Source organism: Larimichthys crocea, chromosome VI, assembly GCF_000972845.2.
Source record: "Larimichthys crocea isolate SSNF chromosome VI, L_crocea_2.0, whole genome shotgun sequence".
Lineage (NCBI taxonomy): Eukaryota > Metazoa > Chordata > Actinopteri > Sciaenidae > Larimichthys > Larimichthys crocea.
Genome location: NC_040016.1, coordinates 25,467,955 through 25,480,889, shown reverse-complemented (window position 1 = coordinate 25,480,889; position 12,935 = coordinate 25,467,955). Strand labels below are relative to the sequence as shown.

The 12,935-nt window shown below is 41.2% G+C and overlaps 1 protein-coding gene across 2 annotated transcripts in view; it reads right to left on the bottom strand.

Annotated features, from left to right (window-relative positions):
* Positions 1 to 3,423: 3,423 nt before the first annotated feature.
* The window catches only part of raly (RALY heterogeneous nuclear ribonucleoprotein), a 119,035-nt gene continuing 109,523 nt past the window's right edge, over positions 3,424 to 12,935 (bottom strand). For both annotated transcript variants that reach the window (XM_027278954.1, XM_027278955.1), the window contains exon 10: positions 3,424 to 7,373. The gene's annotated coding sequence lies outside the window, so the exon portion shown is untranslated. The remainder of the gene's footprint in view (positions 7,374 to 12,935) is intronic.

Below are 12,935 nucleotides of genomic sequence, written 5' to 3'. Positions count from 1 at the left end.
CCACGGTCCCTGAAACTGCACATAACAGACAATCAAGTTAAACAATTATAACAACCTTTTATTTGTTTATGAAATCAACATGTGTACCGCTTTCTCGAGTACACAACGTTCGTCTCAAAAAACACGAAAATAATCCATTACACGTTTCTTTGAGTTGAAGCGACTGCTTTTGGAAATAACCACACAGGTGTTTCCGCCATTCCAGGCACAAAAGAAGTGCTGCGCCTGAGGAATGCAGCTGCATCAATGCAGATTTGGTTTGGAGGGCTTCGTAACACACTCCCACTTCAGGCTAGTTGGTCTGAAATTACACCTAATGTGGTCGACCCTCTATGACAACCCTCATCTATGGTCATGCGCTTTGGGTAGTGACCAAAAGAATGAGAGTACGTCAGCCTTAATGAAAGGGTGAGGTGCTCGGACATCTGGAAGGAGCTTGGAGTAGAGCGACCGTTCCTTTGCGTTGAAAGTTGATTCAGTTGAGGTGATTCAGACATCTGATTAGGATGCGTCCTGGGCGCCTTCCTTTGGAGGAACGTCCAACTGACAGGAGATCCTAGGGCAAACCCAAATTACGCTGAAGGGACTGGGAAGACCTCAGGATCCCCCAGGAGGAGCCGAGATGTGTTGCTGGGGAGATAGATGGACGTCTGGAACGTCCTGTAAACCTGCTACCCATGCTGCTATTAACCAACAATGCTAGATCATCATGTGTCCCCCATATCCTTCCTTTTCACATGATAGCTGACCGTTTGAGATAAAAATATTTGTAGGACATATCCCTGCCATCCATACCCAAATCTACAAACCTATGTCTGTAGGTATTTAGAGGTATAAATCACAATGTTTAGGAGTTATATAACAAGTTGAGTTCATGGAGAATACTCTTACCTCATTTTAAGTTCCTAGAAATTTGTGAGGTCTTATTTGTCCAACCTTGACCAAGGTTTGACACCATAAATATCCCCAATCCAGTTTCAGGAGAGAACCAAAACTTCCTGCATGGGTAAATCACATTAGAGATAAGTGAGAAAATCTGTTGTTTTAAAGTAAACTGAACACTTAAACTGTGAGAAGAGCAACAGCTTAACCACCCTTTCATGTGTGTTTAATTCTCTCCAGTTCCAAACTTCCGTGGAAGTGGTTGAACTGATGGATTTTCTGTGTTGGATGTTTGGTGAATGAATAGCCTCGCGGCCAGAGATGAAATGAAACCCAGAGAGAGCAGTGTGTTTTTTTTAATCCCCAGGGCTTTAATAAGCTTCATAATGTGTAGCTAACTGAGCAGTGTGTTTCCCAGGTTCAAGTACATTTTGAAAAATAATGTTCAGATAAAACTAACGCTCAGTGAATGAGCTGGTGTCGAAGTTACAGGTTCAGATCCCGAACCTGTAACTTCCTGAAACATCAACAAATTGACGCCTCATTGGTCTAACAGGTACAGTATGTAAGGGTGTTATGGTTACGACAGTACCACTTTTTCAAAGTCAGCAAAGAGAGGACCATCTGAAAAGCTCAGGGGGTGAAATTTAGATGTAGAAACATTATGTAGATCAAAAGCTAAAGTGTTCACAGGTGCAGAGGTCATGGGTTCAAAGTGATTTTTAAAAAAGGTATGAGAGGTCTAGAGAGAGAGAAAACTCAAGGCAGCAGGTTTTATTCTCAAAGTAGATGTTATCCAACCATGTTATCACAGGAATGCTGCCGCCGTGAAGCAACATGTGCGCAAATTATACTAATTTCACCGTCATGACTGATCACACAAAGTCTGATCCAGTCTGACCCTTTAAGTATTTTTTCGAAGGTTAAATGTTTATGTCTCCCGGAGTCAAACTCACCTCATACATCATTCTGCTCAATGTAGGTCAAACATTGTGCTGGGGACCAAATTCATCAAGCAGACTCTAACTGTAGAGTGTGTTGTGATTGGACGACAAGGACTTTTTAACTCACTTTATCAGGTTTCGTTCAGAGCCAAGTTCGCCTTCTGTTACAATCTTTGCTGCAACGGTCTCATGAACTTCCGAACCCAAAAACAGAACTCTGACGCACGACTGTAGGAACAGTAAAACACAAGTTTATTCAGACGTTTAGCTGAAGTTGAGTGTTGATCTGGAGACGGGAACAATGAGATGGACTGGTGGACAAAAAACAAAAGAGGGAGGACTGAAGATAAATTACAGAAGCAAAGCAAAAAAGTCAGGCACAAGGAATATTCAAACAAGGAGCTCTGTTTCGTACCACATCGGTGACATAGTGAGTCGGGGTTGACATACTGCAGTGCCTTGATTAGTGGATGAGTTACAGGTGAGCATGTTGCAGCAGGAGGAGGATGATTGAACGTCTCAGCACTCAGCAGAGGATCTGGTGGATGTCACTGATTAGGGTCAATTTTCTTAGATACTTCTCTAATTTTTGGTGTTATTTCCATGTTGTTTCATGCAGCATCTATGAACTTCCTTCCATCCATTATCCATAACCTATTATTCCCATCAGGGTCACGGAGGGGCTGGAGCCTATCCCAGCTGACTTAGGGCGAGAGGCGGGGTACACCCTAGACAAGTCACCAGTTTATCATCACCATTCACACCTAGTGCCAATTTAGAGTCGCCAGTTAACATGCATGTCTTTGGACTGTGGGAGAGAACCTGAATAGAAACACAGAAAGACCCAACCGATGTTCAAACCAGATCAAATCATATTAGAGTTCAGACCAGGTTTCATAGAGAAGACAAGTGTATATAACGATGGTTAGTCACAGTTGACCAAACAACAACCATCATGGTTGTATAGAGACTGCAGTTCCTTTAACGTCCACTTGAGGCTGGCTCCAGAAGTGAGTCAGTCTCCATAAGTCCCCATGTCCAAATGTCCAACTTCACAGCAGAAATAAACATGTTTACAGCCTGGTACAAAAAACAGTTTTGGTCTCTGTAGCTAATTTCCCCGTTCATGACAACTGTACTGAGGGTGGATTAATATACAACTCACCTGTTCACATTATATTAAGGTTTAAAGTTATGCAGGGTTATTACAGCGACTACATCCATGTTTTATACTGTATAAACAGTATAAAACATGGATGTAGTCGCCTTGCTGTTAACACATTCCTGCATTTCTCAATATGAAACATATTTCATAACAGCTTAAGAAAACATACGTATTTTATTATGTTTGTGTAATAAAGTCCACCTATTCTTTGTGAAACAGTTTAACTCTGTTATTTACTGCATCTATGATAAGTTGTGCAGGTCTGTCAGGCAAAAATGCTTTCCTGTCGCCGTGAGGAAAAATAAAAGAGGTGAGACAAGATGTAGAGATGTTTTCTAGAGCGTAAAAGTGCAAAATAAAAACTAGAAACAGATGTTTAAATCACGCAAGATATCGAATGCTGGGATCACAGAAAGCTCCAGACGACGGTCACAAGTTCCAACTTTTTATTTGGATTATTTACATAGGCCTCTGGCACCCTCTCAGTGCAGACAGAGGAATCAGCATCATCACCTTCATCACACAGTACGCACAAGTCATTAAAAATAACAGCAAAGACTATTCAACATTAGCATGTAGAAATCCGACAGGAACAACAGGGAAGGGGTGAAGAAAAGAGAGGAAGAGGAGGAGGTTTGGAGAGAGAACGCCAGCATTTTCCTCTTTCAAACAAGAGCTCGGATTGGTTTAAAAAAATCCTCATTTAGGAGTGAAAAGTAAAGTCAAAGACAAACGTAAACCATCGTGTTTGATCACAATCAAACTTGTATTGTAAGATGAAGCTCACCTTTACATAAACCGATAAATCTGCTGTGACGGATGATTTTATAATTCATGGGATTATAAGAAGTATATACAAGAATGTACAATATGGCCTATGTACTGTAGTGGTGAACTTCATAACACCAAATTAAACCAAGAACAGAGCAGTGGGCGACCACCTCAGGTTTTATTATCAGATCTCTGTAGGCTGTAACTCGTTTTCACTCCCAAATCAGGACATGCAGCCATCCACCGGCTCCTACTAACTTCTCCTGGGACTGAGTTTGTAGGAATTCACTTGATTACCTTCTTGCTTTGGACAGAACAGCTGGAAATTAAAGTCTGATTTAGCTCGTAGTGAGTACATCCACCGTCAAACAGAAGACCTTAATTTTAACAGGAGTGAAGAGGTTTGAGAGGGAAAACAAGACGGGAGACGAGGGCAAAGAGACAACGAAAGGACAGGTCGAATAATATATGAAAGATATAACTGGAACAAGGAAGGAGATGGGACGGAGAAATTAGATATATGGAAGGAAAAAGAGACAGGAGAGAGAAGAAGGGGACAGACAGGAAATGGTATAAAAAAGATGAATAGATGTTGCAGAAGCTTGAAGAAGAGAAAAAGAAGGAGGGAAGGATGAACCGGGAAGACGGAGTCAAGACAGAAGGAAGATAAATGCATTGAGAAGATCTATTCAGGGACAAATTCACATCAACAACAGCAGCAAATCCTTCCATCTGTTCCTCTACTTTGACCTTTTTTTTGACTGGGATGACAACACAGTGGCAACTGAGGACTTTAAAACTCAATATTGCCTTTACTCACTGCTTACTCATACTGTATTTACCCAATACATAAGGTTATGCACTTGAAGGCCCCAAAAACAGCTTTAGTCCGTGAGTAATGGGCTTTAACATGAACAGAAAATAAAAAGCAGGACTGGAGAAGAGTGATTCAATCAGGATTTAGTCAATATTTGAACTGAGTGGTGCAAATCACAATGTATAATACCTGACAATGTTTTCCTTCTAGACTTTAACGGATAACTGATATTTCCAGGATACAAACAACAGCGCTCATCACTTGCAATTCACCGACAAGGAGAGTCTTTGGAGAGGACTTTGATGACCTTTTGTTTCCAGAGATTGAACCACATCTCACAATCTTCATCAAGAAAGCGCCAGAAAGACCAAGTCACGATGAACGATGGGTTGTTACTGTCAATCTTAATGCATTTTTAGCTTTTGATTTGGCAACAGTCATGTACAAGTTGGCTGAAAATTTACGGTTTGCTAAACAAGACCTGCTAAAATCAGAGTTGTTGGATCTGGAATGAGGGGGAACGCAGTATTGGAGATTTTGAAGGAGGCTCTGTAAAGTCATGCAGACTTGACTGCAGTCTCACAGTTGAACACAGAGTAAATTCACTCTATTTACTTACAGTCTTGGCAACAATGTCCTTTTTTTGCATATATTGTATGTATGTGCTATTGAACACGATAAAATTGGGTCACCTTTTTTGATTTCAGGCAATTTTTACACGTGTGCAACAAGAATTGGTGCCAAATATTGAGGCATTTAAAAGTATCAAAGTTCAAAGTTACCCAGCAGATTCAATATCATATCGATAAGAGGGTTAATAATAACTTAAATAATATGCCACTTTTCGTAAAGTCCTTTTGGCAGCAGCTGATTCTTACTTTCACTTGTGAGCCAACAACATGTTTGTGAGTTCACTGGATGAGGCTCAGCATTGTAAAAACTCATAATTCAAAATTAGTTTTTTCTCTGTTGATTTGCGTAATAAAAGCCCATGTGTTATTTATTAATAACTCACTATAAACAGCAAAATGTATACCGTAATTATTGGAAAAACAATAACAAGTGATAACATAAATAATGAACATGTGTCTGTAATTAGTCATAAAACCACATTTCTCTCAGCTTTTTATAACCCCAGACTCCATGTTGAGTTCCCAAAATTATGACACTAGTTTGTTATGTCAAATTATTATCAACATTTTCATAATATTTATAATAAGTGACCCCACCCAGGGTGCCGACCCCATCGTTGAGAAACGATATAAACTACAGGACTGAAGTGATAAAACTGGTTAATACTCGGGTTGTACAGTCATTTGTATGTGATGATTATTATTCATATTTCCAAAACACTTTTAAAGACAAATCATCCTGTTGTTTTAATAAGCTGCATCAGAGCAGGGTAATTATTTAATACTGTCACATCTGTTTTAACTTTGAGTGGAACAGCTTTGTGGTGGTAGACTTTACGATTCAGACATATAGAAATGTTTAGGATGGGGCGCATAACGCTGAGGTAACACTTTTTATGTCCTTCATTTCTGAATAGTTTCCTAATAATTTCCAAGAACTTATTAGTCTAAACTAATTAGAACAAAAAGGTTGAGGTTTGTCATCATGTCTGCGTTTAATTACTTTGTTTACATGTTTACCTGAAATCATCATCATACATGCACTTGGTCTGATATCTGGTGTTTTTTATTCTTGATAGAACAGAGCTGAATTTAAATAAATGTTCTTATATTACTGTAAACTTTCATCTAAATTAGCGTCTAAGTTGCAGAGCTCTGACTAATAGACTGTCTTGGTTGTGTTTTTATATTCCGATTAATCAGATTGTAGTAGAGAGTCTGCATGGGGCTTTTATTTTGAAAATTGTTCCAGATTTGCTGTGATTCTGCCTTAATTTGCCATATTGTGATGCTGATATTGATGATACATGTTTGTGCAGTGGTTAGCAGTCGGCTGTGTGGATTTGCAGGTTCTCCGGCTTCCTCCCACAGTCCAAAGACATGCAGGTTAATTAGAGACTCTATTTCCTTCAGGTGTGAATGTGAGCACGGTTGTTTGTCTCCATGTGTCAGTTCTGTGATGACCTGGTGACTTGTCCAGGTAGTACCACCCTCTTACCCAATGGGATCGGCTCCAGCCCTCTGTGACCTTGACAAGGATAAGCGATCTGGAAACTGGATGCCCTACGGTGCGTTGTCACATTTCTTTTGGGATTCATTGTGTAAGGGATTTGCACTAACTAAGGTCAACAATGAACAACCAGCTCTGCCTCAGCGTGTCGCCCGTTCAGCGTGATGTTTTAAAGTCCTCTAAAGCTGCAGATGATGACGTGATGAGATCTGACTTTTCCAAACGTGGCTGTCATCGACTGCAGAGCTCTTCTGTGTGTGTGAGAGAGTCTATGAAAGATGTCGGTTTATGATGCATTTTGATGGCAGCCTGCTGTTTTTACTATCTCCCGGTGGCTCTAACACAGCGTCGAGTCTGTCTCCATCGCTGTGTGCTTTTCATTCTCTCTGGGTGTGTGTGTTACTGTGTGTAACTCATCAGTTTATGATGTGTTCTGGCAGTACCCTGCTGTTTTAGTATCTTCCTGTAGCTCTGACAAAAGTGTCAAGTTTGTCTCTCTGCTGTTTTGTGTGTGTGTGAGTGTATGTGTGCCCAGCTCCCTGCTGTTTGATGGCCTTCCTGTGCTGTTATCCAGTTCTCTGGTCTGTCCATAGCCCTCTCTCTGCCTCTCCTTCCCTCTCTGTCTGCCTCTTTCCTCCACAGTCCACACCACCTGAAAAACACACAAGACAGATCATTAACAGAAACGCAAATTTTGTAGTAATCAATCACAAGAGATGGATTTGTAGGCACAAGAACCCCAAAAACTCTTGTATGAAGTATATCGACAGTGAAAGTTCATGGTGGATGTTTAGGAACATAAATTGGAGCCACAAATATACAATGTTTGTTGTTTAGGTGGAAAAACTTCTTGTAAGCAAAGAAAAGCTGTTTCATTACAATCCCAGCCAATGATATTAAAGTTTACGCTTCCTGTCACGAAATTGAGCGCGGTCTCGTCGTCCCTGATGTTCAAACCTTGTTCGGAAGCGTTGTGAGTGTCGTGTGGATGAAAACAGATTGTGTTGTGCCAGAGATGGCTCAGAGAGTTATTTAAGTTTTGGTCCAGTTGTTCCAGATCAACTTTATGTGAAACGGAAGATTCAGTACTAACAGAGAGAAGAGATATCTGACAGGGACGGGTCTCCAACAAAGTTCATTTTCTCTTGATTTGTTCAGAAGATATGTGGCTTGTGGAAATTGAGCCCAATATTCACTTCAGTGACTCTGAGGAGACAGAATTGCTCATAATATGAAGTCATGTTCATGTCGACAGACTCTGGACCTGCTGCTTGTCTCCTAAAGAGGTTTGGTAGTGACCCTGGTTTTATCAGTAAACCCTACGTCACCTTTCAAAGACTTGATGGACAGTCCAGCGTTTTTCAATTAGTCTATATCTACAAGTGTTAACATGATAACAAGTACAGCTGAGGCTGATTGGAGCCTGATGTCATGGAGATTTGGTCCAAGTGGTCTTGTGGCGAGACCATAAACTGATCACAGTCAGCCAGTCTGCAAGCCGAGTTGTGACAACCACAGTTATAACATACCAGCCCGACAGGAGCATGAATTTATGCAGCAAATTTCAACCTCAACCACAACCTGTCAACCTCATGTAGAGCAGGACAGGAGAAGTCAGGGGATCTCCAAAGTCTTTTTTTAATGCATTTTGTATGGGAGCGTCCAGATTGTGTCAGTCACCCAACTAGACAGACAGAAGTGGAAACCAACCCAACCCCTAGTTGCAATAAATAAATCCAATAAGAAGAAATATCACTCTCTCTGGAAGAGAAAAATAAACGTATTTCCCCAAATGTTGATATATTAATTCAATATTTCACACAGTAAGAGATGGAGAGAATGACAGAGGGGGGAAAATCAGACATCCTCGAGGATCCTGGAAAGCTTAAAGAAGCTGTGCTGAAACGTTTTCAAATATTCAGAGAATCCGTCTCAGATTTACTGTCGTTCACTTGGACATGACGAAGTCTGGAACCATCAGGGGCGTAAATCAAAGCTGCTCGTTTTAAAATATAACCATCAGGGGCGTAAATCAAAGCTGCTCGTTTTAAAATATTTGAATCAATTTCTAACAGATTGACTTACTTCCCAGGACAGGTAGAGCCTTGACTGGTGAGACCTGCAGAGTCACTTTGGTTTGTGCTGTCATTTTTAATACGATGTACACTGTGCGAGCGACTAAGTGTTATGCAGCTTCAAAAACACTACGTCAAATTTGAAGAAACATTTGGAGTCGCAGCACGGCACAGTCAAACGTACAGAGAAAGTCCCACCAGGTGGTGCGAAGCAGAGAGCTGCAACTTATGCAGGAGGTCCACACCACCCAAACAACAAAAGCTGGACTTCAGTGCAAACCCAGTAAGTGAGGGAGAGTTGGAAAAGTTGGTCAGGCGGTATGTTGTAGAGGAAATGCTGCCCTTAAATACGGTTGATTAATTTTTATAAACATGTATTTTTCTTTCAGGAAATAGTTTTTAAGTTCAATTTAAAATGTCAGGACATTGTTGACGTTGCTGTTAAAAATGCACTTCCAATAAAGTGACTATTGGCAAAACCGGTTGTCATTTTTTTACGCAAAGAACATGAAAGAGCCATCCTGCTGCATTTGGGTGACATATTTCTTTATTATGACAACCATGCAGAGTGCAGTTTATTCCTCTAACATCACCAAACTGGTAAAGCAGATGCTCAGGACAAACAGAGAGGTCTAAGACAGGCAACAAAAATGCAGTGCACACTCATTAGATCTAATGATCAAAGGCTGCCCGCATGCATCAATTTAAGCGCTGCACCGCAAACACATAAACAGAAGAAGGTCGGGTCGCATCTCACATCCTGCTTACTGCATCTTCCAGCTGTAGTCCGCTCAAACGCCCTCCAGGTTTCATTCCACAAGAGTTTATTCCATGCTGTGTTACTGAGTCTGAACTCAATCACAGAGTCTTGTACCTCCTTCTATTTTCCCTTCCTGTGAGTTTATTGTCTGACATGTTTCACTGATCTTTGTATGATGTTAGGAAAGAACTCCCGCCCAAGCAACCAAAGACTATTGTGATCAGAGTGAAACAAATCAGAAGACAAGTTAATAAAGAACCGAATACAGTGCTAAAGGTTTGAGTTTTAACTAAACGTGTCCATATATTTGACTTCTTTACGTGATCTGCCAGATTTTGACCTCTGGTACTGGTACTAGGGAATACAAGCGTACAATCACGTTATAAAAACAAGGATGTTGCCAAGTGAGTTAACCAGACCAAGTTAAATCGTGCATGCACATGATACGAGCGGACAGAAGGCATCTGCGAGTGAATAAAGCGTCCTCATGAGGGAGTCTCTCTTCTCTTCATGCACAAATGCGATCAGAGATGCTACGAGCTCAAGCCTGACCTTCCCTACACTCATAACTCCCAATTCCAGCTCATAACTCGTTTGCCCGACAAGTTGGCTTTTGAGATTGTGGAGGAGGGGACTGATAGGTCGACACAATGAGCTCCATCTGCACCGTGCTTCCCAGCATCTGTCAAAAAACAGAACATCTGTGTGTTCTTTGTGGAGAGTGGAGAGTCTCTTCTGAAAGCAACTGCTGCACTTCTTATATCAGGTTTAGCATGGGGTTCAAGATGTTCCTCTCCCCAGCAATTCATTCTGACCCTTCCTGGAGGATCTTGAGGTGTTCCCAGGCCAGATGGACTATACAATCCCTCCACTGAGCTCTAGGTCTGCCTGGGGGTCTCCTACCAGTTAGATGTGCCCAGAACACCTCCAAAAAGAAGGCGTCCAAAGGCATAACTGGATGCCCGAACCACCTCAGCTTCGGCACGAAGGAGCAGTGGCTCTTCTCTGAGCTCCCTCCAGATGTCTCCTCTCCATCTCTGAAGCTAAGCCTAGCCACCTTGTGGAGGAAACTCATTTTGGCTGCTTGTGTCTGCAATCTCATTCTTTTGGTTATTACCCAAAACTCATGACCATAGGTGAGGGTTCAAACATAAATGGACTAGAAAATCTAGAGCTGCCTCTTCCCCACAGCGGTCTGCTACAACATCTGCAACACTGCAGATCGCACAAATCCACTGGTCCATCTCACGCTCCATTTCCCCATCACTTGCTTGGGGAGCAACTTGCTCTTGTGGGATTTAGGTGTAAATCTTACAGGTGTGGATGAGAATCAGTGTTGAAAGTTAATTCTGGGGCTGTCTGACACCTGAGTATGGATTACCAAAGTATTATCCATCATCTTCGACAGAGTTTTCTGTTGTTACATTGACAGCTGATGTGTATATGTGTGTGTGTTGCCATGATAGCCCATGTGTGAACAATATGACAGACTCGATGCTTAATATATGACGTGTTACATCTGAACAGGGTGTGGGAGAAACCCTGCGCAAACAAAAGCTTTGATGTGCGAGTGTGGAGAAAGTGAAGAAGCTGGACAATATAAAAATTGTAGACTATGTGGAAAAGTACTGAAAGTCATCAGCAATGTTTCCACACTGGAGATTATCAATCTTTGTGATACAGCTGCCTCCTCTGCTGGAGAACACAGTAGTACTTCTCTTCTGGGGCGCGCTACTGTCAGGAACATCCAGTGGAACAGTGCAGTAACACTCCTTATAGGACTCAACTCTGCAGAGATACTCACACTCCGTCCTTGCTGGTTTGTGCAAGGACAGTGGGTTTGATTGATGCAATATATTTAAAGACTTTTCCCACTGCTTTTCATACACAGTCAATTTCACCCTTCACACAAACCTTCAGCTGGAGTTAATTCTTGAGCTGAATTTTACACCCTTTTCAAATAGTGCTTTGCCTGAGGTGTTTACTGCTGATGTGTCGGATTGAATTTCATTCTTGCTAAAAATTTATTGATTTGACTTTGTATAGTACTTTGGAGAAAACCATAAAGGCTAATGTTATGTAACTGTAACACTCACACATGGTTTATATTACCACTATGCCAGGTTTCTTTCCCATTATCAAGCTGCATCAGAAAATGTATCTGGTTATTCTAATAGTCATAACTCTTGTCAAATAGGAATGCGCACATGTCATTTGGGAAAACATGCTTAGAAATCATGTAAAAACATTGCAAACAAAACAAACATAGATTTTTAAAAAAGGGGTCAATCCCAGCTGGCTTCAGATGGGGGGCAGGTACACCCTGGACAAGTGGCCAGTTAATCACAGGGCTGACAACAATGGGCAATCTTGAGTCACCTGTTTCTGTCTTTGGACTGTCGGACAAAGCCGTACTACCCAGGGGAACCCACACAGATCTGTGGAAAACATGCAAACTCTACACAGAAAGGCCCGAGCTGGGGTTCGAACAAAAACAGTGCTAACCACTGCACTACTGTGCCGCCAAACAAACATCGACCACAGAACAGAACAGAAATCTAAATGGGTTATGTGCAGGAAAGTGAGGAGACTGGTGGTTAATATGAACTAGACTATAATATAATGATTTGTAATGCAACACGAAAATGATTTGATTTTCTTTAAAATAAGGATCTGACACGCTAGTCAGTAAAGAACTGAAAACAATGAAGAACATTTTCGAATCACTTTGCCAGATAGTAAAGAGGAAGTTGCCTTGCTGTATCCGCCCAGTCCGATGCACCTTTGGTCTTTAATTTAATTTAGAGAGATTTTTGGAGAATAAAACTCTCCTTTAAACTCCACAGAAGTTGATCATGCTGTGAGATGTGTGTGACTGCTTGTTAAAATAAAAATGTGAATATGATTAAATTTGGCTTCAACAAAGAGAATTGTCTAGATTTAATACATGAACAACATTCAAATGATTGCATTTCAGTGCACGACAGGCCCCGACTACAACAAAATATAGAGACGATTTTAATAAGAGAGTTCTGTGTGAGTTTGGAAAGCATGTTGAAGGCGTCTCCACTTCCATGACTGAAGTATGATCAAAATCAGCAGAGCAGTTACTGCACCTGTTAGAATGTCAGTTGGAAATGCTGACAGAGAGAGAGAGAAAATGCTGAGACCACCCCTCGAACAGGAAGGATTTCTGGCCAAACCGTATTTCCAATCATTGAACTGAAATCACTGGGAGCATCCTGAGCCCTTCCTGAACGTCTACATAGTTATTTTGTGTTGATAAAGTGAAGAAATGTGACCTTTAGAGCGATTCAAAGAAGCGTTACTTCTGCTTTCCTCCAGAAATGTTCCCGCCTTTTTAACATGGCAGTCTATG